Source organism: Crocuta crocuta, unplaced genomic scaffold (assembly GCF_008692635.1).
Source record: "Crocuta crocuta isolate KB4526 unplaced genomic scaffold, BGI_CrCroc_1.0 scaffold138, whole genome shotgun sequence".
In the NCBI taxonomy this organism is placed as follows: domain Eukaryota; kingdom Metazoa; phylum Chordata; class Mammalia; order Carnivora; family Hyaenidae; genus Crocuta; species Crocuta crocuta.
This window is the reverse complement of record NW_027532585.1, coordinates 951,758-966,094: the sequence shown is the minus strand read 5'-3', so window position 1 is coordinate 966,094 and position 14,337 is coordinate 951,758.

The window sequence follows — 14,337 nt, the reverse complement described above, 5'->3', positions numbered from 1 at the left end:
AAGTGAACCTGTTTCTCTGGGCAGGACGTGGTCCTTGCTGACTGTAATATCTTCTAAGTGGAGCCAGCGATGAGGCTGCAATATGCCACATAAACATGTGAGTAATAGGGAGGCTTCACCCCACGTAACCTCAGAGTGCATGAAATTTCTTTTCATCTCTGGAGACAGGGCTGGGGAGGGGAGGACCTTCAAAAGGTGAGGAGTGCTTTCTGTTGCTACAACTAGCTTCCCAGCTGACTAAAAACACAAATGCCTCTTCGATGATGTGGGTGGAAGGGCAGCCAGAGTTCTAGTCCTGGGCTTGTGTCTTCGCGAGCTACGACTTTGGGCAAGTCACCTCGTCTTTACCTCAGTCCACCCAGTGGTTAATCGGGGTACCTGATTTGTGACTCATTTACTAGAAAACAGAATAATGTCAGGATTCAGCCAGCAGGCAGCCTCTCTGCTCAGGGAGCCTAAATTCAATCCAGGCTGTATGACCGTGGGTGTCTCACATAACCTCTCTGCACCTCAGGCTTCTCGTCAGCAACCAGAATTCTGCAAGTGCTTCTACCTCAAAGGTGGTTGTGAAACTTAAAACGTGTAAAGCACTTGAGATGGTATGCAGTGCGGGCTAAGCCCTTAATAAATACTAGCTATGATTATTCAATTCCCAAGATATTGATGGAGCACCTCCTTTAGCTCAGAGATGGTATTAAGTGACAGAAATTAGGAGATCATTGAAGATCCCGAACGGTATCTTCAAAGTGTTCACAATCTAGGGGAAGCTAAGACCCAAAGAAAGATAGACCACAACACATTATGATAAATACTGTTGCTGAGCTTTGAATAAAGCACTCACTCCTCCTGGAAGAGACCAGAGAGTTTTCCAAGGGATGTGACATTTGACCTGGGCCTTGAATGAGTCGGCCAAGAAAAGGTGTCTGGGGGAAGCCATTCTAGATACAGAGAACAGAATATTGACATTAGGAAAGGGCCTGGTTGTCCATGGAACGATGGCTTCAGCATAATAGGAACATAAGTTCCCCTGAGGGGGTAGTTGTGTGCGCCAGGCCTGGGAAGTTGGTTAGTACCACATGCTGCAGGTTGGATCTTATCCTGGGGCAGCCAAAGCCAACGAAACTTTTTAAGCAAGAGGAGGGAACGGGATGAAAGTAACGTTTTTAGGACTACAACTGGTAGCAGGGTGGAGAGGGTGGGCCGGCCGGCCAGAGTCTGGTGTAGGATAACCAGGCTCGCAGGCTCGCAGAAGGCTGAGCCCAGGCAAGCGATGGTGAGGGCACGAACAAGATGGAAGCGGGAACGAGGGAGACAGGCAGGGCATCCTCATCGGGACAGGAAGTGGTGTCGAACCAGATATTGGAAAGTGGAGGAGGGAGGAATCAAGGCGGCGTCTAGAGTCTCCAGCTTGGGACACCAGGTAGATGGTCGTGACCATGTTAGGGAACCATGAAGGGGAGCAGGCTTGAGTAGGTCGGCGCAATGGAGCAAACGGATAGAGAGAGGGTTGGTTACGTATCGTAACTCTCCATCCTTAAAATGCCAAGTGGTTCATGGAAGAAGAGAGTGAGCAAGTGATAGATACAGAGAGGAGTTTCAAATTTTTCCTGAGAACAATCACACGAAGCCTGGGGCTCCATATCCTGATAACTAAAACAACCGAGACCACCCCTAGCTACCTGTAAAGGCAGGGCAAGCATCAAAGCGAGAGGAAGGAGCACAGCCCCGCTGGAAACGCAACCCTCTTCTCAATTCCTAATCGAATCATGTCCACTTAACATGTTCTGTCAGTTTCCATCAATGAGCACACTTAGGAGACGTCCACCCTAGGACTCTGCCAAGGCCTTCCATCGGTGTTCCCCCCAACTGGGAATGGGAGACAAAGTCCCCTTTTATGTAACCCTCCTTCACTAGGAAAAAAAAAAAAAAGGAGAGAAAATACCAAGTTTAGCCATGGAAATAAATATAGGATGTGATGGCTTTAAACTTAAAAGTTGGAAAAATGTCATGCAGCAAAATCCAAACCCCAAATGCGGTCTAGCGAGCCGCAAGCCACACATATTTGTACTTCACGAGTGAAAGATCTTTTGAAAAGAGTCCTTGAAATAAAGATTCCCTGGTTCCACTGGGAGAGGACCCATTTGGTCCAAAACACATCTTTATGGCTGGGTTTTAAAGCCCAGGAAAGTGTTCCTAATGGAAATGCTGACCGGCCTGTCCGCACACCACACCAGCAAGATCTCGGCTCTTTAAGAAAATAAGACTTTCCTCTGCAACTAGGTCAACTGGGAGAGAAAGCAAGAATTTCTTCTGGAAAGTTTGCCGTTTGCAAATGGACATTAGAGAAAGAACTCCATTATGGAATGGGACGTCTTATTGCCTTCACTTTTACCTGAAGCCAGGTTAACAGGTCGAGAGAACGGAGAGGCAGAAAAACAGGAGCCGGCTGTTGTCCCAATGTGATCACTTTCTTTTTTTTTTCATGTTTTTTAATTTATTTGTTGACAGAGCGCAAGCGGGGAAGGGACAGAGCAAGGGGGACAGAGGATCTGAAGCAGGCTTTGGCGCTGACAGCAGCGAGCCCGATGTGGGGCTTGAACTCACAAACGGTGAGATCATGATCTGACCCGAAGTGGGACGCTCAACCAACTGAACCACCCGGGTGCCCCCCTGACATGAGTGGAGAGAATTAATGATCCTGGTTAAGCACCTTCTTTCTAGATGTCACAGCCTCAGGTCCCCACTGGGACCAGGCAGGTGCATCAAGGAGTGAGGCTGGCTAGGTGGACTTCATGTACCTGGTCTGGAGGGAGCAAATGCAAAGCCCTTCTAGCGGCTGTGGCCATGCAGCGCCAATGTCGCCAATATCCGAATTTCTGAGAGAAGCTTGAAATATGTGCGTTTCTGTGAAATCTTCTGAATTTTAACGTTGAGAAGCAATTCCAAAAAAATTTAAGCACAGCATTGGCCAAACACAGCACGGCTTACTGGCACCATTTGAGATCTGTGCTCTGCTGTGACTGATCCTTACAAGGCAGAATTGCAACATCGAGCGAAGGAAAGAAAAGAGAGGATATGCTCGTAAGTCACATGGGCTCCCGTCTTCGAGCTTTGACCAATGCCTCTGTCATCAGGCCTGCCACCTGCCCTGCTTCACTGGGCCTTGATTCCCCCTTCTCTGAAAGGAGAAGATCAGACAACGTGAATTCTCAAGTTTCATCCTTCTACGGCATGGGGTTCTGTGCCCTCGGCCGATAGTGGAATTCAATGAGCAAGAGGAATTTACTGCAACACAGAGGTGACCTTGAGCTAATGGTGAATTCAGGCGGATGGAGCCCTCTGGCTTCTGGTGATTTCTTGTGAGGAAGGAAAAAAAGCTGACACACTGAAGTCACACTGAGGTGTCAGGGGTACCGTGACCTGTTTTCCTACCTCGTGGACCCCATAGAGGTTCTGTAGGCATTGAGACTCTCCGCTCCCCATCCTCATAAGAAGCCTGTGAGGTGGTGCCCTTGTTCAGTTCTTTATCAACATTTTGAAGACGAGGAAATGGAGGCTTAGAAGTGTTAAGCATCTCACCCAAGGTCACACAGCAGGTAGAAGACCATGGTAAACTGAAGCCAGTCTCTCTAAGGAAAGAGTACATTTTCTAGGCAGTAAGAACCCAAATACCACAGGAAGGGTGAGCATCTCTGTTAAAAGATGGGCCATCATCCGTGTCTTGTATACGCTTTGTTCTTCCATACTTTCCCTGGCATTTAAAGACAGCAGTGGGCAATCGACCCAGGCCTGGACCACATTCTGTAGTTTTGAAAGACTTTCTTCAACCAAGTAGCCCACCCTCCTACACACGTCAGTTTAAAAACAAATCAGATTAATTACCTGGAAAGAAAATGAGTTTTTCTCCCTTCTCTTTGATGGTATTTTCTTTCAGAAGCCCAGACGTGGAAAAAGACAGAACACCGTCTATGCCTATTTGACATCTGCAGGGGCAACCTCACCCTCGGGGCACCCTGGCATCAGAGAAGACGTAGCAAGCGTGCCTTTGTCTCCAGAGAAAATGAAAATCCCTGGTGCCCTGAGATAACTGGGCTTCTCTGGGACCACGTGCCAGAACCCCCAGAACAACATGGAGGAACTGCCAATGTCATGTCAGCACCGAGAGCCACTTCCCAAGGCATGCGCACTGACGGGGCCCCAGGATGCAGCTCTCTGTGCCTCAAGCTCAACCGTGAACTTGGGTGTGGACAGAGGCATCTTCTTTGGGGCCCAGACCCATGGGGTTCTTATGTACACGAATGCTGACAGTTACCCTTTAGACCTATACTGTGTTTTGCCTCTTTCCAGAGTTTTCTCCAAGTTCTCTGACAACTGTTGTGTCAGGGAGGCGGGACCACAGCTTATAATACCTCCCTGATGCTGGAGATGACAACCTGAGGCTCAAAGGGACCAGGTGACTTGCCCAGTGCCATACGGCTGGGAAGGGCCGAGCTTGACGTGTGGCTTCTCATCTCCGCTGGGCTGGGCTGCCTGGGCACAGTATGACCTATGACCTCTTCCCACTCCACCTGAAGTTCAGGGGTCTCCCTGTGCTCTGGACAGGGACGGTGGGCAGAGACGGCAGCCTTGGCTTTGAAGCCCATGGCTGCTCAGAAGGAAAGCCCACCGGCTTGGAGAGAGAAAGTTTTGAGCCTACGGCCCTGGTTGTGTCCTGTGCACAAATCCAGCCCTGCGTCTCTGCTGGACAGTGTCCGAGGGCTGCACGCGAGGCCAGGAAGAAAAGGAGAGAAAGTGGGAGAAAAGAGCTGCTGTGGACAGAACTGTGTCCCTCCCAAACTCGTTGTTGACGCCCTGCTCCCCAACGTGACTATATTTGGAGGATGGGGCTTTAGGGGGATACGTAGAGGTAAATAAAGTCATAAGGGTAAGGACCTCATCCTATGGGTTTGATGGCCTCATATGAAGAGGAAGAGAGTGCAGCCCACCTCCCCACCACTCTCTCTCCCCCTGCCTCTCTCTCTATCTTCCCCCCTGCCCCCCACCCCCACTCTCTGCCCAGGGACTGAGGAAAGGTCAAGGGAGGACGGAGTGAGAAGGCGCCCAGCCACCAGCCAGGAAGAGAGCTCTTACCGGAAACCAAATCAGCTGGAAGCCCCGATTTTAGAGTTCCAGCCCCCAGAACTGTGTGAAATATATTTCTGTGGTTTCAGTCGCCCAGTCTGTGGTGTTTCGTTGCGGCTGCCGAAGCGAAGACAAACACGGACTCAGGAGAATAGGGAGAAAGAACAACCTCACAGCGGCTGCTCACCAGCTAGGGTGCCTCATCGCGTCACCCGCACCCCTCAGTCCTCATGCCCAACCCCCACGCCCACCCCTGCTCCCAAATCTCTTCCATCTTTGGAGACCTCAAGGGATCCTATTCCTATTCCACAGAGACCAGGGCTGAGGCCTGCCCCAGGCAGCTCAGGGGACCATCTGTTCCTTAAAAACTGACTNTTGTTTCTCTTGCTGTTAGTTCACCAGGGAATGACCCTCAAGTCATTCTTCTGACCTGGGTTTCTCACCTTCCTCAGGATGCTCTATCCTTCCAGAAGGTCAGGTGTGGGTCGCCCACTCACCCAAATCTCACCCATCAGGAGGGACTGAGTGGGAGACAATTGCCAGAGGTACAGGTATCGAGAAGACTCCTAGAAGATCTAGAGTCCAGCCAGCCGGGTGTGGACCCCAGCCTGCCCTGGGGGGAACTGTGTGATTGTGCACATGCTGACTGACCCCTTGCACCGGCCTCAGGGGAGCGTTGTGAAGCCCCCGGCCAGCCGTGTTCCCTTCTCTGCAGGGCCAGGGAAGGGACGGGTCTTACTGCTCTCATGTAGACAGTGCCTGGCACACCAGAAAGCTCGTAGATGAAATGGAAGCTCCCAGCAGATGATTTCATGAGTCCCAGACTTGTTCCCTGCCAACCTGATTGTAAAATGATGTGAGAGGGCCACCAAAGCTCAAATACCCTCACTTCCATTTATGAAACATGTTGCATAGTGCCCCCCCACACACACCAAATATGTCCATGTCCTAACTCCTGAAACCTGTGAATGTGAACTTTTTGGGAAACAGGGGCCTTCGCAGATATCATTAAATTAAGGGTCTCAAGACGAGGTCATCCTGAACTACAGACGCTGACAAGGTGTGGAGACACAGGTCCCCTCCTGCACTGCCACTGGTGNGGGGAGAGGGGAAGGGGGGTGATGGGCATGGAGGAGGGTACTTGTGGGGATGAGCACTGGGTGTTTGTATGGAAACCAATTTGACAATAAATTATATTCATAAACAAAACAAAAAAAAAGATGAGATCATCCTGAATCACATGGTGGCCCAACATCTGATGACAAGTGTCCTTATCAGAGACACACAGAGGAGAGACACACATAGACAAGAGTGAAGAGGCCCATGTGATGACAGAGACAGTGGCACAGCCACAAGCCAAGGAATTCCTAGAGCCAACAGAAGCAGGAAGAAGCAAAGATAGAATCTTCCCTTGCTGAGACCTTTATTTGGGGCTCTGGCCTTCAAAACGGCGACAGAACAAACTTATGTTGTGTTAAGCCACCAAGTTTGTGGCAATTTTTTACAGCAGCCACAGGAAAATATAACACCCTATAGGGCTATTTCAACAATGAATAATAACTAAAATGCCCTCCAGTCCCTAGTGTAGGACTCGGCCCATAATACATAACTTGGGGCTGGCTGGTTTGGTGGATAGTGGTAGAATGGGCCTAGAACTTGTTCCGAGGTCATCCCCTGACAAAGCAACTTGACAATCTGGCCTAAAGAGCCATTGCTTGCTTGCTTGATGCCCAGCATGGAGCCCAGTGTGGGGCTTGAACTTACAACCCTTGAGATCAAGACCTAAGGTGAGATCAAGAGTTGCACACTTAACCAACTGAGGCACTCAGGCGCCCCAAGCCATTTTTGAAGACATCATCCTCCTTTCTTCCTACCTAAATGCCAACTCTACCCAACCAGCCATTCCTCCCCCAGAAGCAGGGTGTGGCTACGTGTTTCCAGAATGCACTGTGACCTTTGGCTCTGCGAAATGTCAAAGCACCTGCCTCATGGGAGCTAAGTTAAACACTCAGCCGGAGCCTCCCTTTGCACAAACTCTGATAGCGCTTCAGCACCCAGGACACACGCTGCTCTGTGTTCATCGCATGGAGCTGGACCCAGCAGCAAGTAATACTCTGTGTTCCTTCCTACCTGTGGGGGTAGGGAGGGGGCGGGGTGGTCAGGAGAGATTAGAACTCGGGTCTGGTCAACTGCTGGGGAAAAGGGCTTACAGAGGAAACTGCTTGGCCTAATGAGAACTCTGGGTAGTGGGGGGTGGGGGGTGGCTTGGGAAGTTTATGACGCACCCTCCCTCCCAATCTCCAACCCCTCAAATGCAGCAAAAACAACAGAACCATTGGATTTGCATAAAAGCAGCGTGCTTGCTACGCACAAGAGGCTCCAAATAACTTCCCCCGAGTTCCCCAAGCCCCCTCTCGTGTCAAGTCCAGACCCTCCACTCATCCAATGAAGAAATTCTGGAGCCACCCAGGCCAACCCCTTCTTTCTTAATAGCTCATGTGCTCTCCTATAGGTGTGGGGCTGACCCGAAGTCTCTAAGACGCACTTGGGCCATGTTGGAGATCTTAAATAACCAGGGGGGCTTCTGAATGTTTTTATTGCCCTGAAAAGCTGTGAAAGCCTGGTGTACCATGGTGCGTGTGCACACATGCAACCACACATGTCCACCGGCCACCACCCAGGGACCCCTTCTTGGGTTCTCCTTGGGTCTAAAGGTGCCATGTAAATCAGGCGAGGCCAATAATGTGTACCTCTCAAGGGACACCACTTACACCCTTGCCTTCTCCCTCACGCTCACCCCAGGCTTTAAAAAGGGTCTAGGCTTTCGTCCTGGGGCTCTGCCAGAGGCTCAGCTTGCCCAACGCAGCTATGTACGCTGGGTTTCCTTTCCCCTCCATCTCACGTCTCCTGCCCTTGACTAAACCCACCTGCTTTCGGGTCAGAAAAAATGAGAGCTGAGTGATTCGCTTTCACCCTCGTTCAGAAGACAAGGGGAAAGCTGAAGCCAGATCCACGCGTCGCTATTACCAGTCGCCAAGACCTATACACATTTATTGCATGTGTAGAATCCCCCTCTCCCTGGATCTGTTTACGTGGGGGAGTGGTGTGCTGATGTCTGGGGCAAGTGGCCCTGCCACGTCAAGTCTTCAGCAATCTGACCTTCCAGTTCTTGGGAAGCACATAGAAGTCATACTCATTCATGTGCGCAGGTAAACGAAGGCAGCCCCAACGTGGTCTGTCCTGGGATTGCCTCTGTGCTCGGAGAAGAGTTGGGACAGGGATGTGTGCCTTCCCTTTCTTCCATGAAAATCTTAATGCGCACAAGAACCCCAGAGTGATGGAAAATAAAACCTTCTAACAGGATCGTGAAGAGGATCATCCTGACCCCTAAACTCAGTCCCAGTCCTGCCGAGGAATATGCAGTGTTTCGATACAAAGGTGCTCCTTAGCTAAAAGAGATCAGATTTACTTCCTGCCAAGCAAACATCATTCCGATCTGAATGTCAAGCTCCCACCTTCCCTCCTTCTGGAAGAACCACACTATTTATTTAGCCTTTGGTTTGCGGATCTCTGTGGCAACCTTGTTTGGAAGAGCACTGGGCATGTTGCTACATGGCGCTCCAGGGGAGAAGCGGCGCCAGGAAGGCTCGTTGGACACTAACTGTCTCCAAAGGATCTTAAAACACCCTGCTTCGCCAAAGGGTGTTTTTCATGACTTTCATCCCCGCCCCCAGGCCTCTCTCACAAGTGGACCCTATTCTCAAATGCATCACCCAATTTCAGGACCTTGTTATCTACTACTGTCCTTGCCCCCGAGCCTTGTTGGGTCATGGGGGGTTGGTCGAAACAACGACTCAACGGCTGTTAAGGGAGCTATGGTGGATGTCCCCCATGCGTAAGTGAATGTGCGTGGCTGTGTCCCAATAAAACTTTATTTATGGCCTGAAATTTGAGTTTTCTATAATTTTCACATGTCACGAGATACATTTTTAAAATTTTCTCTCAACCATTTAAAAACAAAATTCTTCCCTATAGCTCACAGGTGGCAGAAAAGCAGCTCTCGGTTTGGTCTGCGGGCCACAGTTTGTGCCCTCTGATCTACTCGAGAGCAGGAAAGCTCTCCCACTAACCACATCTGCAATGCCAGTGATACCACTGCCCGTTCTGTGATCTAATGTTTTGCCTTTGCCTTTTTCCTTCACAGCAACTGGCAGCTACTGGGTGACGGCCAGCCACAGACCAGAAGCTTCTGCATTTTGGTCAGATCTAAATCCAATACACAGCAACCAAAGGGCTAGTCTCATGGGGAGTAAGGATGATGCCAGGAAGGGAACTAGGTTCTTTCCTCCTCTCCCGCTGGGTTAGTGTATGCAAAGATACACTTAGCCTCTCTCCAGAAGAGGCAGCCGATCAGGTCACAGCATAACTAAAGGGCTCTCAGTCTGCAGAGGAAACCATCCATCCGTCCTCTCTCATTTCCACTGTCTCAGTACTCGCCGTGGGAAGGAGATGTGCCTGGAGTCGACCAGAACCCTTAATGAACTTCCCCCACGGAACAGAGCCTATTTCAACCTCTCCAAACCTGTTGGGTAACTTACACTAATTTCATAATTCTCACTGATTCGGGGGAACAGCCCCTACGTGATATAATCCTACCCCCGGTAGAACATGCATCAGGCCCCATCTCTGTTTTGTCCACGGGATATTTCCTTTCGTCACAGAACCATTTTGATTTGCTTGTGACAACATCACATGCAAGGCTAGAAAGGAGCTTCCCTTTGCAAAAACCCTCCCGAGCTTTTGCTTACGGTCTGCCTTTTAGACCATGGTGCTTAAACCATACATCAGCTTGGTCTGTACAGTTCTTAACATGCTGAATTGTCCCTTAAAGCTAATACAAGGCATTGCCTGGCAGTGTTTACAGAGCAAATTCTTGTTTAAAAAGGGGAGCACAGGGGCACCTGGGTGGCTCAGTCAGTTAATCATCCAACTTTGGCTCAGGTCGTGATCTCACAGTTCGTGAGTTCGAGCCCGCCTTGGGCTCTGGGCTGACAGCTCAGAGCCTGGAGCCTGTTTGGATTCTGAGTCTCCTTCTCTCTCTGCCCCTCCCTGCTCTCACTCTCTCCCTGTCTCAAATATAAATAAAATATTAAAAAATTATTTTAATAAAATAAAAAATAAAAAGGGAAGGAAAACAGGTTGAGTGTTGTTAAGCATAATTTCATTTTTTAAATTCGTGGTCATTTTTAATGAAAAGTTAAATGATATTTGTTCACAGAAGTGGGGAGAGACGACCTCATGAAATTCACAACTGTCTAGCAACTTCACGAATCAGTTTCTTCAGTAGTAATTGTAAATACATGTACATACGTACGTATACTTTTCGGTCTTTATGCCTACATCTGTGTCTAAGTTTACATCTGTATCTACAGAAAGACGATAAATATGAACATAAATCACTGCTAATATTTGAGGGCTACACAGCTGGCACTATTTTCAGTGCTTCCCAGGTAAAATCCTATTTAATTCAACGATAAAAGAGATCATTTACCATCCCTTTCCAGAATAAGAATACGTCTGCTCCTCTATTCTTAATTCATAAATCCATCAAGGTTCTCTGTCCCTTTCCAAATACATCATTCTACAGACTTTGGCTTGAAAGGGGGACAGGCAGGATTCGGTTAAGTGAGCCCAACTAAGGAATTAAGAGAAAGAAATGAAAAAGACACAGCCCAGAAGGAGGCGGTGTTCTGAGCCATGGAGGAAAGATCACTTAACCTGCATTTGTATTTTAAACCCAATTCTGTCACTCAACCGCTACATATTCTAGGATTCAGCTTTGCAAATTAGAAGAAATCCACTGCCTTCTATTTCACAGGTCCCTAGATAATGGGCCATACAATGGCAAGGCGGTCAACACTGATTGTCCTCCTGTCCATTGTCTTCTTTCGACAGCACCTCATGTGACCTCTGAGCCAGGACCGAGAGGCAATCTGGAGTGGCCCATCAAAACCCCCAGAACCCTGAGGAAAAAAAAAGACACCAGAAGGGCCCCCTTCCAGAATGTCACTTAAGACGTGGAAGGCTCCCGCAGTCCGTGCCCAGCCAAGTCATTTCAAGGCTTCCTGGGGATGAAATGTGAGAGAAGATAAACTTTGCTTTCATCTTTAAAAACATCAAAAAATAAATAACATCAAAACGCTGGCTGGATAAGGAGGGCTCCAATGTGCATACATAAGTAATGGCGCATTAATCAGTCCCCATGGATTGCTCAAGCTCACCCGACTTCATTCGGCATAAAAATGGTGACATGGAGCAGAGAGGCACTCAAGAATTTCAGCCAGAAAGCAGGTTTCTCCTTCTGTAGCATGGGACAAGCTTCTTTCCTTTCTCAGCCAAGAGGAAAAAGAGAATGATCCATTTTTCAGCACCCTCCACTCCATAAGGCTCCACCAAAGCCCTCTCAACTGATTTTGGCCATTTTAGAAGTGCAAAAGTCAGGCCAGTTATTTTGTTCTAGAGAACCCAGTAAGGTATTCTAGATCTTTCGTTCATGATCTGAGTGGTATCTCCTCAACTATTAAATTCTTAGGAAGACACTTTACACCCACTAAGATGGCTATAATTAAAAATAGGGCCAAAGCAAATGTTGGCAAGGATATGGAGAAACGGAAACCCTCATACATTGCTGGCGGGAATGTAAAATAGTGCAACCCCTTTGGAAACAATCTGGCAGCTCCCTGAAAGTATAAACACAAGAGTTACCATATGACCCAGTGATCCCACTGCTGGGTATACACCCAAGAGGAATGCAAACGTATGTCCACACAAACCCTTGTACACAAATGTTCCTAATGGCACTTTTCCTAAGAGTCAAAGAGTGGAAACGTAAACGTCCATCAACCAATGAATAAACGAAAAGTGTACATATCCACCCAATGGAAGATGATGTGGTAATAAAAAGGAATGAAGTACTGATGAATGCTACAAAACGGGCGAATCTTGAAAATATCACGCTAAGCGAAAGGAGGCAAACACAAAAGACCACACACTGTACTATGATCCCATTTCTGTGAAATGGCTGGAACAGGCAAATCCATAGACAGGAAGCAGATCGAGGGTTGCAGGGCTCAGGGGAAAAGGAAAGTGGGAAGTGACTGCTCATTGGTACAGGGCTTCCTTTTGAAGTAATGAAAATGTTCTGGAATAAGATGGTGGCGATCGTTGCACAACCTTGTGAATACACTAAAAACATCCATAAATGTACAAAAACAAGTTGTTAGAAGGACACTATGGAGCATGGTGTGCCACAACCGAGCTGAGTTCTGTCTAGTAGCCCTGAGTGCAGGACCATGAGGCTGGGGATAACTAGTCTTACAGTTGAGGAAATCAAAGTCCACACAGAATCCAAGACTCGCCCAACGTCACCCATCTTTAGGAACTAGAAGAATCCATTCTGTGTCAGCCTACCACCCACTGTCTGTCTCCTGCACTGCGTAAGGCTGCGGCCTTGTTTAGACCATTCCCAGCCATGTCACCCTCAGGAACCTCTGGTTCCTAATCTGTAATTGCGGGGACCTCTGTACACCACCTTTCTGGAGGCTTAACTCTACAGTACAAGCTAGACCAACTTCCATTTCCAGAATGGAGGCTGGGCCAATGCATGGCTGTGCGAGTCTGCCAGATGTTTGTAAGTGCACGTTTTAGTTTCCTGTGTGGAGGGAAGCTCCCTGAGGTAAAGAAGGGTTGAGAGGCTGAATGGTGCAGAAGGGTACCCAGTCCCAAGGGTAGTCACAGAACCCTCTGGAAGGCCCCATTTCTCCGCCCCTCTCTATCCTCCCACCCTGTCCCCACCACCAGCTACTTCCTGAGGCAGCCTCTTGACTACGCCCTTCCCAGCTGGAGATGGCAAACCCAGGTACTACCCGCCTCTCACGAAATGTCTGAGACTTTCGGTTCTTTGTAAATCAACTGATCTCACGTCATGAGGACAATGACACTGCGGTTCTACTCATTTCCGTTGCTTTCCTTGGGTCTGGTAAGGGGCAGGGTGTGGGGGGCAGACCAGAAGCTCCAGGATTCCTCTCATACCCTGCTTCCGTCTGTTTACTTGGGGTAGGGCTCAAGTAAGAAGTATTTCTCATCCTTCTCATGGACCATTCTGCTTTCCCTCGATAACAAATCTTCCAGAATAATTCAAAAATCAAAATGGCCAACAACCAGTATGGGATTCTAACCTACACTGTCGACTAAAAAGCCAAGAACTGCCCCTTCAGTCTCAAAGGCATGAAACACACACCACCGAGCTCCACAGAGAAGGACCCGTAGGGACGCAAAGCCCAGCTTCAAACGCACGTGCAGCATCGGCAAGTCCTCTCTCGGCCCCGGCCCAGGGGGTCCCACCTGTGAAAATGCGCAGTGGGCTGCAGGATCCTCTTGGACACAAGTGATTAATAGCTGCTTCCAATGAGCTTCTGAAGTCCCATTCTCTTGGGTGGGATTAGAACTCTGCTCTGCTGATGACAGATGGTGGGGAGCACAGGAGATCGGCAGATGCAGTGGGGACACTCTCTGTCCACTAATGGCCTCAAACACGATGAAGACCCTAAATATGGCACTCTTTAACCATAAGGTTCTGAGAACACGGCTGAAGTCTGGGAGAATTCAGACTATTTTTGTCTCCCTTTCCTGCTATGGAGGCTGGCAGGCAGGTATAATGAGACCTTGAGTCATAGAATTTGCACGTTATTAGCAGGCAGAACACCATTTCCCTCTTCAGATTCTTGGTGGCATGGAAATAGGTCAAATCATTTTATAATTTGTTCAAGCTATCTTTTTGGAATGCTGACGCAAATTCTCCTCTCTGTACATCTGTACTCTGGGGAAGCCAGAGTAGAGGTTTCAAGGTCCCTCCTTGGGCGTTCTACCTTCTCAGTATGTCTCTCAGCACCTGTCATCCTTACACCACCTCCCTGTTTGCAAAGCTCTCACGCATGCCATCCCCCGTTTGCTCTCCTGGGAGAATCTAGCGTCCAGAAAGCTACAATGACATCTTCAGGGCCCTCAGAAGCAACAGGGCCAGAGCTTAAACCAACCTCCCCTGATTTCCCACTGGATCCGCTGGCCCCAGGGTCCCAGGTCGTTACTGGTGCTGGCCAACCCCTCGGATAAGTCATCACCGGTTTGTAGCGAACAACGAACCTTCTGGGCTCCAGC